This window comes from Pavona decussata, unplaced genomic scaffold, assembly GCF_977016875.1.
Source record: "Pavona decussata unplaced genomic scaffold, jaPavDecu1.1 SCAFFOLD_114, whole genome shotgun sequence".
NCBI lineage: Eukaryota > Metazoa > Cnidaria > Anthozoa > Scleractinia > Agariciidae > Pavona > Pavona decussata.
In genome coordinates, this window is record NW_028145528.1 from 2,292,448 (window position 1) to 2,299,417 (window position 6,970).

At 37.7% G+C, this 6,970-nt stretch overlaps 1 long non-coding RNA gene across 4 annotated transcripts; it reads left to right on the forward strand.

Annotated features, from left to right (window-relative positions):
- On the forward strand, positions 1-6,970 carry LOC146470152 (uncharacterized). Of its 4 annotated transcripts, none has more exons than XR_014867049.1 (4): positions 1-148; positions 4,925-5,034; positions 5,717-5,764; positions 6,655-6,970. It is a non-coding gene; the product is annotated as an uncharacterized LOC146470152 (long non-coding RNA). The 4 variants fall into 4 exon arrangements; XR_014867051.1 differs by lacking the exon at positions 1-148 and adding an exon at positions 1,827-1,915; XR_014867050.1 differs by lacking the exon at positions 1-148 and adding an exon at positions 2,812-2,935.

Here is a 6,970-nt window from a genome sequence, read left to right on the forward strand (position 1 = left end):
TGAAGAGAGCTCTATTATCCGGAAGCGACAGAGCGTAAGGCAAAATCCAAAATAATTAACAAAGTAGTTTGTTACTTAAACGTGCGATTTGTTCATACCTATCAGTTCGTTGCTCGAGCTTGGACAGTTCACACCTCCTTGTCAAACGGTAAGTTCATTCTAGGTTTAAAGAAGCCTGACAACTGACTCGATTTCTAGTACATGTATACTACTGAAATAGTCATTGATTGTTTGAAGATACTTTTCTAAAGTGTTTCTTTTATTCATCGTTTTGTTCGTCTTTATTAGTATACTGCTTTCGAAGATGGACGATCTGATTTGCGCGCGCCGCCGAAATTCTACCATTCGCGAGCTACTAAAATTCTAACAGCGGCAATTACCTATATAGTTCGATTCTCTCGAATCACGTTTCAAGTATAGACTTTTGCAAGCTTTTTAAGATTACTTGAACTAAATTTGACTTTGGGTCGCGAATTAATGTTTGGAAGTTGAAAGGTGTTGGTTTGAACTCGAGTCCGAGCGCCGAAATTAAAAAGAGTTTTTGTCGAAGTTGACCTGTACTGGCAGTGGGAAAGGAATTACTTAGTAAGCAAGGTCATAGTAATTCACTGGTTCACTGGTGTCGACTTGTTGTTTCCAAATGCCAAATTAATGTAAATTTGACGAAATTTCATGCATTTTAAACCAAAACTACCCAGTTGCTTCAACCCTAGGGTGACGCGGCAGAAGTTTTCACAGTTGTGGACAATTTGTAGAAATGAAAATTTGCAGCCAAAAGTTTGGATAAAAGATATTTCCGAAGTTTTCTGAGCTAACGAAAAACTTTAATTGAAACTTTATATATGTTCGTGAAGTCGTGTTCAAAACAAGGCATTATGCGGGCTTACAAATTTGTACTGTTTGGGCTGATTGGTTAAACAAACTAAGTTTACGTGAAAAATGTTTTAGGTCTCAAATAACTCTTCCGGTGAACTTCTTAGACCCTGCAAAAGTCTAATTTTGCAGAACGCGGATTAAACTCGGGTTCTCATGTGGGCTCATCAAAAAACAAACAACAAGTAAAAATATACGAGCGATTTTACACACCCAAACACCTAATGATAGATTTATTCTCCAATATATATCTTTTGTCGACGAGGCGAGGAAAACAATAGGACAAGCGCGCGCGCGTTAACATGACCGTTTTACTGTACCACTAAACAGTTTTTTACCCTTCAGAAGTTTCAGATAACTAATTGTACGAATATCGCGGCGTAGTTGTATTCGTTTAGTGGGTTATTCGAACTGTACTAGGTGGAATTGGAAAATAAAACAAGAAACAGTGACTATCTTGATGTTTTCCAAAACAACAGCAATAAATCGTCAATGTCCTTTATAACAGACAAAATAGGAACCAAGGTGACCAGTGCGCGTATGATACAGTCAGTAATCGCGTGACTCGTTTTCAGTAGTTCCGGTACTCTGCTGTCCGTGAGTTTTCCGTAAGGCGGTAGTTGACTGTGCACGCAATCATGCTACGTTGGTTAATGAAATCTTGGCGCGAAAAATGCAAGAATTATAATAATTATGGATGGCGGTTTAGATAAGAATTTAGTGTCACAAAGTGTATTCAGTTTATGTTTCGGTCGGGTGAGTGAGGTCAATGACCAAAAAACTGCCCGCCAAATGAATAGCGTTGAGCTGAATGAAATATATTATTTTAATGAGTCCACAGAGGATTCTTGCGCCACAAGGGGGTTACAAAGTGATTATTTAAAAAGCATTAATTAAACATATTTGGTTTTCTTTTATCCGAGAGTGATAGGCGTATGTTAAAAAATGATCAACAAAGTAACTTCTTACTTAAACATGCGATTTGTACATACTTATCAGTTCGTTGCTCGAGCTTGGACAGTTCACATCTCCTTGTCGAACGGTAAGTTCATCAGTCTAGGTTTAAACAAGCCTGACTCCTTTGATTTCCAGTAGATGTATACTTAAATAGCTATTGATTGTTTTAAGATACTTTTCTTTAAGTGGTTTTTTTTTTTATTCTTTTGTTCGTCTTCAAGTATACTACTCTAGAAAGCAGTTGCTTTGACACGCGATTTGCGCGTGCTACACTGAAATTCTGCCGTTCGTGGCCAACTCAGCAAAATTAATTGCCAATGGTTCCCTCGATTTAAGATCCAAACTGTATCCTAAAAAGTGTTAATTTTTACTCATTTTCTGCTGGGCCGGGCGCCAAAAGGAGATTTGTCGAAGTTTTTTGACGTATAAGGCGGTGAGAAAGTTTAACGTAGGCAAGGCCAGAGTACTTTAGTATTTCACACAGGTGCATGAAGACTTGTTGTTTCTAAGTGCCGAAGTAAAGTAATTTCGATGAAAATTCACGCATTTTTAACCAAAATTAGCCGCCTTCTTCTAATCCTGGGGGCACAAAAAAGTTTTCACAGTTGCGAACACTGTTTGTGAAAATAAAAATTTGCAGGCAAATTAAAGTTTGGTAATAGATGTTTCTGAAGTTTTCTAAGGTGAAGAAAAATTTTTGTAACTTTATGTTCACGAGGTCGTGTATTGGTAGAGAATTAACCAATTAAAAATCCAGCGAAATCGCGCGGAATATCGCCTGATACTTACTCGGTCTGAAATTGTTTTGGAGGGAAAAATAATTATTAGTGAGCATAATTATGTTAGGGCGGCAACACTAAGTTAACAATTATCGGACAATGTTGCACTTTCATGACATGCGGTAACAATAAGAGATTGCCAATTGATGAGTTTAATTGACAAATAATTTTTGTTCGTTGACAGTTGTGCATGACTACTTGCATTTAATAGCTGACGTCGAAAATAATTTTTGCATTAATCAAGTAGTTTAACTTATCATGAGAATTCTGCGAAGTAAATCATTTCAAGGTTTGATCTCGTCGTGTCGACACTGATCTTCTGCAAGGTAAGTTTCAGGTTTTCTCGTGTTCACAGACCTCAGTTTTCGACCTTTTGCACAAAAGTCATTGAAGTGGCAATTAAGGTTATCTTTAACGATTTTTTTTTTATTTCAACATGTAATAGCGCTTTTAAAAATGCTCCCTTGTGACCTGATTTCTTTGTAAAGTTGTTTGGGCGCGCTCAGGTACTAGCAGCGTCCTTCGGCTGTGAAACATTTATCGGCGATGTAACTCGAAAGACTGGATTAATTAGTTCATTACTCCTTTACATTATCATGTTCAGTACATGATTTTCTGCTACATATCACACTACTCTCTGATCTGTCATTTACGAATTGGAAAGATTAACTTGACAATTCAACGATAATTAATCAAAATATGCCCCTTAGGCTTTTAACGACCTCCTGCACGCACGACTGTAAAAATGACCCAAAATTGTTAAAAGATGATTGGTACTCTTCCGATGATGTTTGAAAGAAAATCGTTTCTTTAGCGTATCTCTGGGAAGAGTTCATGATAATTACAGTTCTGAAGCCAATATAAGGGCTAATAACTTTAGAAATGAGGGGCCTGACCACGGCTGACAAAATATCGGTTTGGGACTGTTTCGTTCAGCATAAATCTTTCCACACACTTCAGTTTTTGATTGGAAATAAGTAAAAAAAAATCGTGGATAGTAAGGCATCTATAGCATCTACAGTTGAGCGGTTGGATAATCAATGAGCTGCAATTATTGATGCAGGCTTCATAATTTTCCTTAACTTCTTGGCGGGAAAACCTAATCAAGCATCTTTTGTCAAAATTATCATAACCGTTTGCAAAATGTCGCTTGACTGGTCAAACATAAAAGACGACGGATACATACAAACAAACTTTCCATTGTGTGAGTCGCGTTAAAGTATTTGTTTGATCAAAATGACACGTTGATGAGATATTTTCGTTTATTTTAAAAAGAAATATATTGTTCGAGAGTGCAGACACTTCAAAAAGTGTCATAGCCGCTCTATTCATTATTGAACTTGACGAATTTGCTAAAATAAATCAGTTTAGCTGCTTGGGCTAGCCGTGATTCATCTCCCAAACTGGTGGGTCCTTTTTTGTAAAGACATAACGTCCAAAATTAATTGGTGTGGAAATAGATTGATCTGTACGTGGAAAGGCCTTACGTTGTTTCTTTTTTATTATTCTACTTGTCAGTATAATTTACGGGCTTCATCTTTCTACATGACGAGCATCCACGGACCATAGCATTTAGGCGCGCTTTCATTATAAAAGCGCCCCCCCCCCCCCCCCCTCCACTATTCAAGAAGAATGTACCTTAGCAAGATGAGACTTATTTTAATCTTGCTTTTGAAAGACTGATAGCCAATTTATCATCCTCTAATCAGAATTTTGAACCGTTGTGAAACTAATCCGCCTCAGAAGAATTTGATTTTGTCTGACCGTCTAAAAGATGCTTTCAGCTCTCGTTGGTTGTTTTCCATCGCATTTGCTACGAGTGTCAACTGATGTATGTAACCGTTCAGGAACCTACAGTTAAAATACTAACATTTAAATTAATTTTTAAATGTTTCTATCAACTTCGTACATGAACTATTTTGTGGCAGAAATGTTGCATATTTTACAGGTGCGTGGGAACTGACGAGTTTCGCTCTACAAGTCAATGAGTATTTAGGATTGTTTTTTTTTTGCCTCAACACCAGCAGTACAAGTCAAGTTAAATTTTTCATAAAGTGATCTGAGAATCAGAGGAGAGTTTAATTGAGTCTTCTTTGCTTTTAAAATTCTTTGTATTTCCAGTGTTATCCCGACACAGAATCAGAAGAGATGATATTCATTTCTTGTTTAGTTTACTTTATGCCTGATGCCTCACTTTATTAGCGATCTCCTATAGCTGTAAAACGCCGTACGCCTTTGTAGTCTCAATGTGAAAGGACTTTGCGTAAGTTGTTCTGTAGAAAGCTAACAACAAATATTTCTTATACACGTTGCAGAGTCAGTTCCAGTGTTGCTTTTGCCTGACGATAAATCATGAAGACTGCCTGCCTGCTGATCACTTTGGCCTTAGTGATTTCATCAGTGATTTCACGTCGTCTTGCCGATGGTTAGTATGTCGGAGAAATTTGTAACGCTCGTGCGGTTAGGTGATGTAAATTGTTAATGTATCTCATCTTATTTTCTCAATTAATCAAGAAGATGATGTAGATACTCATCTAATTTTATCATCATGCGTGTTTAACAACTTATTCTGCTATACTCGCATTGAATTGAAACGTTGAGGGGCCATTCCGTTTTGGCTCATCTCACCCAGAAAACGTAAAAGAGCGTATTTGATGTCTTTTTTTCCCGCTTAACTTAAGAGAGAAATAAGTACAAAATGTTCTAATATAACAGAGGTATATTTTTTTTAGTCAGTAACACAGGCAAACTCAGAAAACTAAGACAATTCGAACGATTACACTCAACAAGAGACGAATCTACGACCTTACGATTCTTCGATTCTCTCAGCTCTGAATCCTCTCTGACAACTGAGCTACAGTAGAGTAGTGTGGTAAGGCCATTACACTGGGTTCATGTGACAAACATCTTGCATACTGCATACTGCCACAAGTCTCCTACAACTCAGTAACTCTCAGTGGTAGAACATCCGTACTCTGATATAGAGTGTAAGAATGGTCAGCTGCTAGAGCCACACACCTTATGGGATTTCCTCATAGTTTTACACCTTAAGGGTGCACGTGGAATTAAAAATCAAAGTATTTTATCTGATCATGTATTTCTTTCAGATGAGGAGAACTATGTCAAGCGACTTGATGATCGCCCTTCATTGGAAGGTAAATGCATTTTTTTGGCGTTTGGTGTAAACTTGTGGTGACCAAAATTGTCAAAAAAAAGCTCCCGCCTTTGCTACTGCCTACTCCTATCATAAGAACCCAGGCGACTGAACCAGTGTCTTTGCAGAGCTCCCAAGTTAACTGGGCTCATAAAATTTTTCCACATAAGCCAGAGGTCTCTTTCTTTTCCATGTTTAACCTGTTGTAAGTAAACGAGGTTTTGGTAAACCGTAATTTGTGTTTGCAGCTTCACGATAACTGAATTTGTCCAAATACAGTAAAACCCAGTCGAAGCTGTCCCCGGCGATCATTCTCGCCACTCCTAAAGAGGCATAAGGCTGCAACTATCCTTTGTGATCCGCCAGTATCCCCTTCACTGTCGCAATCCCTACTGGGGCATAAGGCCGGAACCGATCCTATGCAATCTATCCCGGCCTTTTGTCACCTTACAGCTATCTCTATCCCGACACATGTTCCATCCTATGTACTGTAATTCTTTAATTTCCTGTAAATTTGATTTGTTGTGGAGTTATCGGAAATCCAAGCACGGAGTTTCTTTGAGCTTCGTAAAGCCAGAACTAAAGTATGACCTATCAAAACAAACCCAAGCAACTAAATGGATCAACGAGAACTCAAAGCAAATATACGTGAAAGATGTTAAGTGCGAGAACTGAATGCGTGCGAACAAGTCACGATTGATTTGGGTTTTGTCTCTTATTGTTGTGAACGTGGAATTTTGCTTGTATTCAAAGTAAAAACAAAATTATAATTTGCGAAAGTCAAAATGAAAACCACTCTATTTCTTTTGAAAACCGGCCGGTCCTTGGAGTTTAGCCCATCAATCCCTGTAAAAAGCTGTCACATGATAAGTTGTAACTTTTAAATTTCAGATACGCTGTTTAAAAGACGTGGATTTTACCGTCACTTCCATGATCCCGCTCCGGTGAATGCTGAATGCAAATTATGTGTCGATGGCTGCAAATTAGATGGCTATTCTGAAGCTGAATGCGAGGATATCAATAACTGCGACTGTCAGCTGTAATGTCTTGTCGTATATAATCATTTTTTTTGTATCAATGATGTACAAGCTGTTTATAGCTTACAGCTTTTAAAAATGATTCGAGATTCACTAGGTGGAATACATTCAATGTAATTAGTGTTACTCTCGTTATCAGTTTTTCATTAAAATGCTTGATTTTATATTTC